This window comes from Perna viridis, chromosome 2 (assembly GCF_037379345.1).
Source record: "Perna viridis isolate PV_CMFRI_1.1 ecotype Kerala chromosome 2, ASM3737934v1, whole genome shotgun sequence".
Taxonomy (NCBI): Eukaryota; Metazoa; Mollusca; class Bivalvia; order Mytilida; family Mytilidae; genus Perna; species Perna viridis.
Window position 1 is genome coordinate 57619621 of NC_142446.1, and position 13848 is coordinate 57633468.

The 13848-nt window shown below is 32.5% G+C and overlaps 1 long non-coding RNA gene across 1 annotated transcript; it reads left to right on the forward strand.

The window, feature by feature from the left end:
* Positions 1–777: 777 nt before the first annotated feature.
* On the forward strand, positions 778–3062 carry LOC148626210 (uncharacterized). The gene is made up of 2 exons (XR_015920000.1): positions 778–1129; positions 2787–3062. It is a non-coding gene; the product is annotated as an uncharacterized LOC148626210 (long non-coding RNA).
* The last annotated feature ends 10786 nt before the right edge of the window (positions 3063–13848 follow it).

The window sequence follows — 13848 nt, forward strand, 5'->3', positions numbered from 1 at the left end:
GTTTGGAATTAAGTATTGCACAATAATAGTGTATCATATAAATATTTAAAAAATGGTATGCATTGCTATAAAAAAATCGTGTCACCATAGCAACGGCATTAATTCTTTATGGTCTTCACAGATTTGGTGAAATTTGTTATATCTGTATTGTTCAATAAAAAAAAACCATCCAAATCTGTTTATCTGCCATTTTTTGTGTTCTATTATGATCTTGATATAATTAACTAAGTAACTAAAGGAATACAATTGATTTATTAATTTACTATCTTTATTATGACTGTCTTTGTATCACTTTCAATGTCATTTAGAGTCGAAATGACACCAAGTTGAGACATGTTTTATTTCAAAATGCAACGAAGGAAATTCCTGATATCTTGTTTTTACAATATTTAATATGTTTTAAAAGTAATCTTAAAAAATCAGAATGGGCAATTTTAAAATAAAAAAGATATTGCAAAAAATCAGATGGTGTAGTGTGACACCATTGGTATGCTGCTTATCTCTGGAAAATGCCAAAAAGTATAACTTAACCCCAAACTGACCCCTTTCTCACATTTATGGATTGATTTAATAAAGCATGTACTTTTCTAACATTTTTGAGTACAGAATATTTACATATCTTATCCTATGTTTATTACCTAGTCATAGGTTTCAAATTAGAGTTATCTTTCTTTTTCATCTAGTTCACTCTCTAAAAAGGAGGCTATAAAAAGTCGTCTGCTTTTTGAAGAAGATGTTTGTTTACAAAAAAGAATGACTTTTAATTTTAAATATCTTATTGATTCTGTAGTGTGTTCAGAGGATGTTGTTCAATTGAAAAGGCATTCTGAGGAAGACATTAAAATAATATTCACTGAATGTGGACTTTTGCCTGAAAACTTGTTTGAAAGTCATTGGAAAATTTGTGCTTCACATTTTGCAAATATCTTGCAAAGAAATAATAAGCGAAGCAGAAGATCATATTGCGAAATACCCCAGCATCTAAACACACATCCTGAAGCTAATGTTGCATCTGCATGTAGTATTTTACCAACGGAACGATCTAAACGGAAAAGGGACAGAATGTTGCCGTTTGAAAATGTTGTCACCATTCGAGATAACTACGGCATTGTTCTTCCTGTTGGAACTCGTAAGTAGTTTTAGCATTTGAATATTATTATAAAGGTCTCTTTACCATTATCATTAAGGTTTATTATAACCTTTTTGCGATAATGGCCTCAATTACACCACAAATTTTACAGACAATCCTGTGCTTTTAGGAAACATTTGAAGAATAGCTGCATCTAGATGATTAAAATTTTAATTCATTTTCAGTTTTAGATTATCAAAATCTTCAATTGATTCCTTTGCGCATTTTTATCAATTCTGCAGAGGGTGCAAAAATAAACTAAGTTGGGTAAAAGATTTGAGATGTTCCACATACAGAGAAGTGAGTTCTTTTTTAACTTTAAATACTTTTCAATTGAAAGACAACACCCAGATGTAAACTAATAGGTGATTTATACTGCGTAATCAAGTGGACCATCTCAAGTTAAACTCGGGTGATTGTTTATTTTAGTCATCTGTTGCATATTGGAAAAAAATGGACAGCAAATACCAGGTCAGTTTTTTATTTAATTTTATGTTAAAGTGATGCATCTTTTTCATATCTAGGGCCAGCTATGCCTGAATTTTTTCTAGATGCTCAGGTTTGTCTGTACACAGAGTAAATTTTGTGGAGTAAAAACGGCCATATTTTTCAATTCATTCAGATGAACCTTAAACACATGCATTTGGGAGTAATAAGACCGATAGAGGGTCCCAGTATAATTTAGTAATTATAGATCAGATGGAACTTTCTGTAATTATCACCAAAAAAATCAAAGGAGCAGATTTTAGAAATAAATATTCTCGAAAAATAAATAATGTGGTCTGCGGTGGAATAAAAAAAAATAAATGTTGTCCACTATCTTTTTTTTTTCACCTGTAAACAGAAATGAAAAAAAAATTTTGCCAGAAATGAATGTTAGACCGAAAACATTCTTGTAGCATATACCATGACTACTGAATATAGATTTTCTTACTAAAACAAAATGCCAAGCCCCTCTCCCCCCCCCCCGAAACAAATGGGCATCCGTATATGTAGATATTCTGATCTGCTTCACTTACATCAGACTTTTCAAAAATAACTATGATTTTGTTTTGAAATAATATGAAAAAAGTGTAAAAATGATTTTTATCTGATATACATGCACATGTATTGGTATTTACATATAATATCCCTTTTCCTACAAAAATTGGGTTCATGGTGTATTTTTGTGGCTGACACAGTACAAAATGTACTCCATCTTATCACAGACACAGAGTTTTGCCAGACTGAATAAAACAATAAAATAATTTTGTATATGAACATACATGTATCTACTCTACCATTTCAAGACTGTTCATGTCTCTGAGGTTCATATACATTAGTCTCTAAGAGGGAGGGCGGTGTTCCAACACCAGAAACACGTATGCCTTGGTATTCAGCACACTGGAAAAGAGTCTTTATTATACATGTATGTATGAACTGTAATGTTTTGCGTTTGTGTGTATGAGAAAACAAAAGTTGTGAATGATATTCAAAGTTTTGAAAATTATGATTTTGACTCAAATTATTTTTTTTTAACTTAGTCATTTGTTTTTTCTCAAAAGTTATGCTGCTAAAGGTGCATATATAAGTATTGAACATGTACCATTCAAAATTTGTGCAGTGTTTATACATATTGAAGCTGCTATATTAATTTTAGGAATTTTATATTTGTCAGCGACTTGTGCAAACTGTAGAAAGAAGATTAGTAGTAAAACTAGGGAATGTGAGGATGAATATGTTGAACCTGCTGAATGCAAGGTATATGCATGTTGGTGTTTGTAATGGGTTATATATATGCAGATGATGGATCATTTAATAATTGCAGAATTTTGGACTGAACATGTAAGCTCATCTACAAATCACTGAAGGGTGAAATATACAGATATAAGAATAAACATACATTTTTCACTTGTGTGGTGTAACAGTGATAACAGGCATTATTTCATTTCATAGTGATCATGATTTTATAAATGTAAGCTGTCATAGATGTAAACCCTCTTAAATGATTTTACAAATCACTAAACCATAAAATAAAAGCTTATGATGACATACTTCACTAGACATGTTATTATGCAAGGTTACAATTATATATCACTCTAGTACTAATATTTGCGAAGTTGATAGGGCTAAGTTTAACATAAATTGATAGCCCAAGCTCATATTGAATGTGCATTAAAACAAGTCAGTTAATTGTAAAATACATGCATGACTAACCCCACAGCAGATTACTAGCTTTTTTTCTAGGCACTGCCGCAAGAATGAGGCTGTGAGGGAGCAGACAATTTCTGACATTCAGAACGATTTACTTAGTGATGCATAGAAAGTTGGGTCATATAGAGAGAAATATACTTATTGTACACCTGATAAGAGTAAATGAAAGTCTGATCACTATGGGAAAGCTAAACATGGAAATGTGATAAATGGCATCTTTTATCTCATTTATGTCTCGCCTGCGACGAAAGTCGCGGAAAGCGAGACATAGGTATGGTGTTTCCGGCGGCGGCGGCGTTGTCCACAATTGTAAGACTTTTTTCTTGTGTCAGTTTAACATGAACTACTTATGCTAGGTCATTGATATTTGGTATGTAGATGCATTAGCATCAGTATGGTTCACATTTATTGTCATTTTGGGCATATGCCCCCGCAGTCACGGTTCATCGACTTTGACATTTTTTTCCGTTTCACCTGATATTACCAATGAAAGAGTTTTTTCTTGTATCTATTTAACATGAACTACTTATGCTAGGTCATTGATATTTGGTAAGTAGATGCATTAGCATCAGAATGATTCACATTTATTGTCATTTTGGGCATATGCCCCCGCAGTCACGGTTCATCGACTTTGACATTTTTTTCTGTGTTAACAGTTTATTTTCTTGTAAACCATGTATATTCAAAACTTGCATCTATATAGAATATAATTTACTGTTAGCTGAACTGTATGCCAACTGGAGAGGGATTGATATAAGTTAATGTAACTTGTTTCCGAATCCAGTATAAATAAATAAGTTTAAGAGTGTATGTTGACTAAACTTCATTCAATTATGAACAATTATGGTTAGTTGCTAATGTTTTCCATAGTGATCAAACTCTAATTTGCTACAAGTTGGTTACAACCTTTTATAATTTTTTCCACAAATATAGACATTTGGTTATAAAATTTAACTGCAAATGTAGAAACCTTGTATTTACTGATATTGCAGATCCTAATTTTTATGGTAATGTTGTTTATAAAGCTTCAAAATTCAAAAGTAGCCCTTATGATATTTCTAATTAGCTTAAAAATCTCTTATTCAGGGGTATAAATTTGAAATTTTGGTTCAATCTTTACAAATGGTGTTTATTGGTAAAAATGTTGACACTTTGATCGATTTTTTAAGAAAAGCAAAAACGAATTAATAGGAAATTGGTTTCCTTTAGTTTTCCGCTCGGGTATTACCGGATCTCACATTTTGGTCCTCTCTGATTGTGAAAACATTAAATCATAATTAGTCTGATTTTATCAGACTGATGTGAAGTGTGGTACTTTAGTTAGGACTACAGTGTTTGATCTTTTTATGATCAACTGTTTAGACTGCCTATGCTAGCTGTCAGTAACAGCGGGCATTCTGTTGATAGAGCTCTTTATGATGTTTTATTTTTTTATTTACCGTACTTGTCTTGAGCTTTGTCGTACAGAATTGGCGTCTTTTCGTAGTTGAATTTTATTGTTTGTCTATATGTTGGTCGTTCTTCTGACATAGATGCTTGTAAGGGGGCAGGTTGCTAGCTTCAAACATGTTCAACTCTGCCATACACTCAGTGTGTGCCTGTCCTAAGCCAGGAGCCTATGTAAGTACTTGTTGTTGTCTATCATTTGTTTAAGTGTTTACTATGAGCACAGTCTTCGTTAGGTAGGCCCGGAATGTGTATTTCTGGTCCGCATGTTAATTTTCACTTGTTGTCAGGGGCAGTTCACAGATTTGCGTACAGTGGTAAGATACTTGTTGGAGGCTTTACGACGGTTTCTATTCATGACATTCTAATTTCTGGGGATTTTGTGTCTGGTTGGCATGATTCCATATCTTCTCATTTTATTGTTCTTGTCATGGAGTGGAACACAAATTATCAATAGGCCATACAATGCAAATTATGATTTGCTTTTAGACCTTTTTTCCTAGAAAACTATACTTTGTATAAACTGTAACTGATATCACACACACTTTAACAGTAATTTTATTGAATATGTGACCTTAATCATAGGCAAATATGAAAAATTCCCAACAATATATTTTTAGAAATATATTAAAATTGACAGTTTACAAGTAGTTTATTACTTAGTTCTAATAAGAGAGTAAGCCAGACATTATTTAGTTGAATTCAACTTATTGTCCCCAGCCGCAACGCGACGGAGGGACTACGTAATGGTCTGTGTCCGTCCGCAACTTCTCCGAAACCACTGAAAGGATTGTAGTTGATCATATCTGCCACCATTTTGATTTGACAATTTTACAGGAGTTATGGGACTTTATCATTTTCATGCACACAACAACATAGGAACACATTGTGGACGCAACTTCTCGGAAACCACTGAACGGATTTTACTGAAATTTCGTAGGATTATTTGCCACCTTATGTGGGTGACCATATCATATGGCCATTTTGATTTGACAGTTTCTACGGTAGTTGTGGGACTTTATCGACTTAGGGTGTTGGACAACATAGAAATGTTTTTGTGGACACAACTCCTTTGACACCCCTAAACAGATTTTGCTGAAATTTCGTATACAATGTAATTGTTTGCCACCATATGTACAATGTAGTTGATCATATACTGCCATTTGATTCAACCAATTTTTATGGGAGTTATGGGACTTTATCGACTTAGCATATTTGACAACATAGGAACTTTTTTGTTTACACATCTCCTCGGACACCACTAAACAGACTCTGCTGAAATTTCGTATAAATGTTTGCCACTATATGTAGTTGATCAAATCATACTGTCATTTTTATTCAACCAATTTTTACGGGATTTATGGGACTTTATGGACTTTTTATTGGATAACGTAGGAATGTTTTTGTGGGAGCAACTCCTCGAAAACCATTGAACAGATTTTGCTTATATTTTATAGGATTGTTTGTCACCATATGTACGTCATCATATACTACGGCCATTTTGATTTGACCATTTTTACGGGAGTAATTGAACTTTATCAACTTACTATATATCCAACTTTCATGTGGCGGCGGGGGACAATGGCTACACTTTTACCCATCCCTTCCCCCCCCACAAAAAAAACCCCAAAAAACAAACACAACAAAAACAAATTCAAAATTCAATATACAATATATAAGTGCAACATAACCAAACAAAAGTATAATGTTTGCTTCTTAATCTTCCCATTGTTATTTTTTGAATTTTTTTATAATTTTATATCAATTATTTCTCAAAATCAGTGTTTTTTCAACAAAAATAGCAATTTTACATAAAAAAAACTAAACTTATAGAAGACTCTTATATGGTATATGTAAGTCATAAAACTTAAATCTAAACCAAATGCAAAAAGTTTTGCAACCAAATACGATGGTGAACTGGTTAAATGCATTTTTTTTCAAAAGGGGAGAAATTGCCCAATTTTCAAAACCCGTTACTATTAAACGAAAAAAATACCCGAGCCATTTTTTTAATATTTTGATCTATAGGACCAACTTTATATTTGACATTAATTTCCAGATTTTTCTCAGTCGCATTTTTTGTAGGTGAAACTTTTAAAAGTTGCAATTTCAGCAAAAAATCGTAAAATGCATAATTAAGAAATTCCTGTTTTAGACTTTGCCTATTATAGTAATTTTTAAAATTATGAGCACTGTGAATGATCATACATTTTATATTTAAACATATATGTTTTCATTGAAATTATCATTTTAATTATTCATTTAGCTATTTGAACAGAATAAAGTAATGAAATATTGCAAAAATTGTGTTTGTTCTGTAAATTTTGCCAATACAAATGGAAAAACCATAATATTGTTGCTATGGTAACAAAACATATTTTTAAAAATCATTATACTGCTCAAAGTATTTACTATTCCAAGGGGAATATTTAGTAGGAAAATGAGAAATTTCTTAGAGATGCCATTTCTTATTAATTTGTGGATTCTTTGGTGGTTACATAAAATCACTCTTAACATCTGAAATACATATATGATATATTAATCTAGTAATTGCAGTAATTACGTTTTTAAGTACATTAAAACAAAATAAAACATTTTTTTGTAAATATTTGTATGTAATAGTGTTGTCTTTACTAAGACACAATAGTAAACCTTCATCACTCTTTTTTTTGGGTCTAATATTGCAATAATTAAATATTGAAATTTTTGTTTTCAATATTTATACCATAAAGAATGGAACAAAATAATGAAAGTTATAAAATGCTTTGCTTGGAGCAGTAGCAGATTGATTCGACCGCACATGTCCCTGAACAGTTAGGCCAAGTATCAATATACTATTCAAGCTTGATACAGGATTAAAGTTGGATTCCTATTAAAAATTGGACACAAGACAAGTATTTGACCAGAAATAAAGTGACCCTTGATTCATGTAAGGTTTCAGTTAAGTCCCAAAATTCAATCCCAGCCTTTCGGTGAAGGTATGACACTTTGTGGTACAATTTACCAGAAATCCATACACTTTAAGTCCCCAATATCATGAACAATTTTGTTTCTGATAACTTAATTGTTTACGGACGCCACACGACGATGCAGACGATAACATGGTACCAATAGCTGCCATTAGACGACTGCAATTTACTTGGAGTCGTATTAAAAGGTGAATTGGTTCCACAGCAAACACCATTCTTCACTGTATTAGATATAAGCAAAGAACACATAGTAGCCGTAATAACGTGCTTTACAGGAAGGCAAACACTCTCATGACGATAACAGATTTAACTACAGAATGTACAGTACGAAGATGCACTTAAAGGTAGTAATGCAGTAATAGTTCATACACTAAAAATTGAAGCAAAAGAGGTCTATACATAATGTAAAGAATAGAGATTGATATAATATATAACGATGAGGACAAAACTTTTTGTAGTTTGAACTATTCTGGAGCTGGTATGTCATTTAGCTTTTGGTAGTCTTTTGTTTGTTCATTTGTGTAACGTATAATGAATTTCTTAAATTCTGTTAAACAAGGGACTTTAAAGCAATTTAAACTGATTTAGATGTGTAATATTTGTTTCCAACTGGCCAGATTCAAAAGGGGGGTTTGGGATCACACCGAAGTACTTTAACCCGCCGCAATTTTTTTGCGCTTGTCACAAGTTAGGAATTTCTAGCCTCTGTGTGTATTGCTACGTTTCATTGCAGTTTACTTTTATGTTGCTGGGGGTATTTTGGGCAACTATTTGGCTTGCTATATATATGCATAATGTTGTTTTGCCCTAGCTGTAGCCTGTCCTGTGAGGGTTTCCTTGTAGTTCAAAGAAAACCCGTTGGTGGCCATGGGCTGACATCTGTCATGCCGGTGAGACTATTTCTATTTGACATATTCACAATATCCATTCTCGTTGTATAATGTTATGAGTTTGATACACAATTTTCATTTATAATTATTGACTATTTGGTTTATAACAGCAATATGCACTAACTATAACTATCAAATAACCGTACAACAACTCAAATAGTTTTAGAAATAGTCAATTTTGTTTTAAAGTATATTGTCTTCTAATTTATTACACATCTAACTCTTAACCTGCATCTCAGGATTAATGATATTGTAAACAAATGAAAGCATTCATGCATTCAGTACATCAACAACGAAGTGAAAAAACTTAAGGCGCGTTATTTGAATTTAGCGCAGATATATATAAAAAAAAAACGATGAAAAAGACGAAAATGTAGTTTTTGTGAGAATAAAGGTCTGCAAAAAGTATTTATGTTAGTGATGATACATACCTCTACTTCAATAATTAAAAATACTTGTTTTTGTTTTGCCATTTATATATCTATAAAAAATAAGATTAACTTTTATATGAAAACTATAAAAATGCTCTTTTATGCTAGTGAAGGAACCAGAAATGTTGAAATGGGGTTTCAAAGAGAAAAGGGTATCAAAGCTGCTATTTTTATTAAATCTTGTATAATAAGAACCATTTTTACAAAAAGAGAGTTTCGAATCTCCAGTTCCCTGGATTTACAACTGAGTTACGTTCGGTATTTATCGGTTAATATGTCTTCATTTTATATAAAATCTTCTATTTGCCTTAGAGTTTCAGTAGCTGTATTGATAACACAGAAATTGCTTGATTATTGATACGAGTATCTTCAGGGGGTTATATTTTTAATAAATTGTTGTAAATTATTGTTATTGCTGATGAGACCACTGATTTATCAGCTATGATACTATAGCATCCAAATGTTTTTTAGTTACCATCGGTTCATTCAAGCCGCAGTGAATGAGGAAGGTTTGGCGCGCTGTAAAACCAAGATCTAACCCACTATTTCATTTGAAATGCTTACACCAAATCAGGACCATTCCGGTACCAGCTGTTCCAGTGGTGTAATATCTATTTTGTTAGATTTAATTTGGACTTGACTTGATTATGGATCTGATAAGTGTTCGGTAATTTTGTTGTTAATCCTTATTTTAACACATATGAATACTAATAATTGATTTCAGCAGCTTTGTAATAATTGCCTTGTTATAAACGAAATCAAATTGTTTGTATTTGAAAACAACCGACTTTGAACTACTAATCCGTATAATGTAACGACTTGGTATTAATCTTAATGTAAAACAAAGAAATTTTGTTAAGCAGTTAAATATTTTGCAAAATTGTTTTATTAAAAAAAATAACATCAGTGACATGTACCTTTCTATACATAGATCAGTGAAAACACTCACCTTTCTCATCATTGCTGGCATCTTGTTATTTATTCTGACCACCACAATCGAGCCCTTTGTTATTTAATTCCCATTTAATAAATGGATCGTTTAAAAAGGTGAAAACAATAATTACTAATCCGTTCATCCACTTGATTAACTGTAGTTGAGAAGAAAGGAACAAATATCATAATTATTTTTATTGATAAATGGCTATCAAAAAAATCAAACAAAAGATTCTCATATATGTATTACCGAGATTAAGTTGGAACCGCACAGTTTATACGAAGAACACGGCAAATCAGAGACTTGAGTTAGAGAACATTACCATAAAAAATAATCCACGAAATCATTTACACAGACAAGACCACAAAATTTTATCCCCATGAAGAAGAATAATTATAACAATATATAAACAAGTGGACAGTTCTCAAATTCAGGCTACACACCACCAATGTCACTTTCCCTGAGGCCAATGTGTTATGAAGCTTCTACCTTAAGTTGAAATTGAAGAAGACTTTATATCATCTATATGCTACATGCATATATTAATTGATTTGAAAATCTTATATAAGGTTTACTACTTTGCATTGCCCGGCCGGCTCTTAATTCGTTGTAAAATACTGAATACAAACTTTCCTATGATTTTTGAGAGCTGGGTCCCTTACCCTAGGTCTATCTTCTTAATTTGCACTTTTCTTCAGTGATATCACAAAAGTGCACTCAAATTTGTGCTTAATTTATTTTGCGTACGCGGTAAATACTAATTGTTTAATATTTGGTGTGAAAGAATAAAGAGTTTTATCATTTAAAAATAAGAACATTAGCTCTGTTCAATCATAAGCATATTTTGAACAAATCTAGAGCGTTCAGTCTGTTTCATTTAGTAGTTTTGGTTCAAACTATTAACAAAATTATCTAATTTTATGAAAACTGCCTCCCCCGATTTTATTATTACCCTTTCCGATCCTCATGAAACTTGTTCTGAGTGATTTACCTGGCAATGTTCATGCTTTTTTTTCCCGCACGAAAATATCATTAAAAAGAGTGCTATATAAGTGTGAATTTTCAAAAATTTGAAATATATTTTATATGGAAGCTGAACAAAGATTCTAATCTGCATACATGACATCATGTTGTTACATTTATTCCCTAATAGATTAATAGGCATGACTACAATCTAGGAATAAGATCTACTAGGAAAGTAACATATAAAACTGCATTTAATTAAAAAAAAACAATTTCATCCCATTAGTTTATTCTTTCCCAAAGAGCTTGCTCATCGAAATCATTTTTATATTTTGAAGTACAGGGTTCGTAATTCAGCCTGTGGGTGCGTGTTGGTTAAATCAGCGTTTTCTCATTTAATAAACTGAATCATAATTTTCTGTAGAATGAAATGAGGATAGTCACAATTTAAGATTATTTGACGGAACCAGAAATGTTGAAAAAAGAATTCCAAACACAAAAGGGTATCAACGCTGTTATTTGGTCAATTTGCACGAAATTACAGTAATTTACAAACTAGTGGCTCTAGAGAACCGGGATCGCTCACCTGGTCAAAACCAGTCTTTTTAGCTTTCTAAAGGTGGATTCTTGACCTTACTTAGTTACCCACCAGGTTTTCATATTACAAAATAAATCTCGCATAGTCATTTTTAAACTCTTCAAGTGCAATAAATTCAATATCAATCAACAGGTGTTCATGAAAATTTCTGTATAGGACCGTCATTACATGCTGATAACTCTTACCCCGTAAAAACGTGGCTAAGCACATTGGTTTTCAAGTTATTTTAAAAAAATATTAATTTCTAGAAATGGTGAACATGTTTTCCGACAAAGAGTGTTATATCCTACTCCCTGAATATCCTAACAAACATTTATGTCATGTTTTGTTACAGTCTATCCTGATAGTAGTCTCAGAGGAGAAGATTTTCAAAGTTGGAAGTGTGAAGTTTGGAAAAAATCCTTTCCAGGGCCCATTACTCATTCACCTGTCTACAGATCTTTCTGAAAATTTTGGCATAGACCCAACTCATCACGTTGAACAATTTTACTCTCTGACATGACTGATTTTAGCTGAACCCCAATATTTTTGAGTTATTTGTATAATTCTGCAACTTGACCCCTATGGTCAATTTTAATAACGGGGGCCATGTTTTTGCAAGACCGAAAATCCACACACACGGATTGTTTAAGATATTATATATAACATTGATGCTAAGTCTTGTTTCCATTTATCCCGCAATTTAAGTGGAGAAGATTTTCAAAGTTGAAAGTTTTAAATTCGGGAAAAAATCCATTACAGGGCTCATTACTCATTCATCTGTCTACAGATATATCTGAAAATTTCGGCATAGGTCCAACTCATCGTGCTAAACAATTTTGTTCTCTCTGATGTGACAGATTATAGCCAAAAACCACTGTTTTTGAGTTATTTATATAATTCAGCAAATGACCTATGACAATAAATGACCCCTATATGTTTTTTGTAATGGCTGTCACGATCTCCGCAAGACAAAATATCCCCACGCATAAGTTGTTAAAGATGTTATGTACATTTTATGTTACTTTTTGTTTCACTCCATTCAGTTGTTTCATAGGAGAAGATTTTCAAAGTTTTAAATGTCAAATTCGGGGGAAAATCTATTTCAGGACCCATTACTCATTCATCCGTTATCAAGACTTTTTAAAAACATTCAGGATGGGTCCAACACAACCATTTTATTCCCAACAAGATTAGTTTAAACTCAAATGTTTTTTAGTTATGTTCAAAATTCCGCAATTTGACCGCTATGGTCTATTTTAATAACGGCCGCCATGTTTTCGCCGGATCAAAAATACCATGCACTGATTGTTTAAAATATTATATATAACATTCATGCTAAGTTTTGCTTCAATCCATCCACAAGTTTCAGAGAAGATTTTCAAAGATGAAATGTAAATTAGGGAAGCAAATCTATTTCAGGGTCCATAACTCATTCATCTATGTACGGATCTTTCTAAAAATATCAGCATAGATCAATTCATTATGCTGAGCAATTTTACGCCAAGCCAGATTGTAGCCAAAACCAAACTAATCCTAAATTCGGCAATTGACCCTTATGGTCAATTTTTAGTATCGGCGGCATGTTTCATGTAAGCAGAGGACGCTTACCCTACCGGTGCATCTGGTCCATGCTCCCAGTTTTTAGTGGAATCCGAGTTGCGCATTTACTTTTGTTACTTTGTATGTATGATTTTAGTTACTTTATGTTCTTTGTTGTGTGTGTCTGTTTTCCATGTCTGGTCTTTGTCCCTGGATTACATTCTTTTGATTACCGCTATAACCTTGGTTCCCTTGATTACTCTCTGCAAGATCAAAAATTCCCATGCAAGGATTGTTTAAAATTTCTAAAGAAACATTCATGCACAATTTGGTTACATTATGTCAAGTAGTTTCAGAGAAGAAAATGTTTGAAAAAGTTAACGAACGACGACGGACAAATAGTAATGGTAATAACTCTCAGGGTCTTCCGTGAAGGGTAGCGATTATCGGTTTTCGAATTCCCGAACCGAGGCATTACCACTGGGTAACATTCAGTATTTATCGATTAATGCTTGATAGTCTTTAATGAATAGGGCGTATAAAGTTTTCATTTGATGTAAGTTCTACTTTTGTTTGGAGGTACACTAGCTGTATCGATTACCAAGTGATATCGCTTGATTATTGATACGAATATAGCCGTGGGGCAATAGCGTTTTTTTCACCACATATTGCTATTTATAATGCATAGAAACAGATGTGTAATAATTGCCTAAAATGGAATCAAGTTGTTGGTATTTTAAAACAAAATTTACACCACTTATCTGTATAATGTAA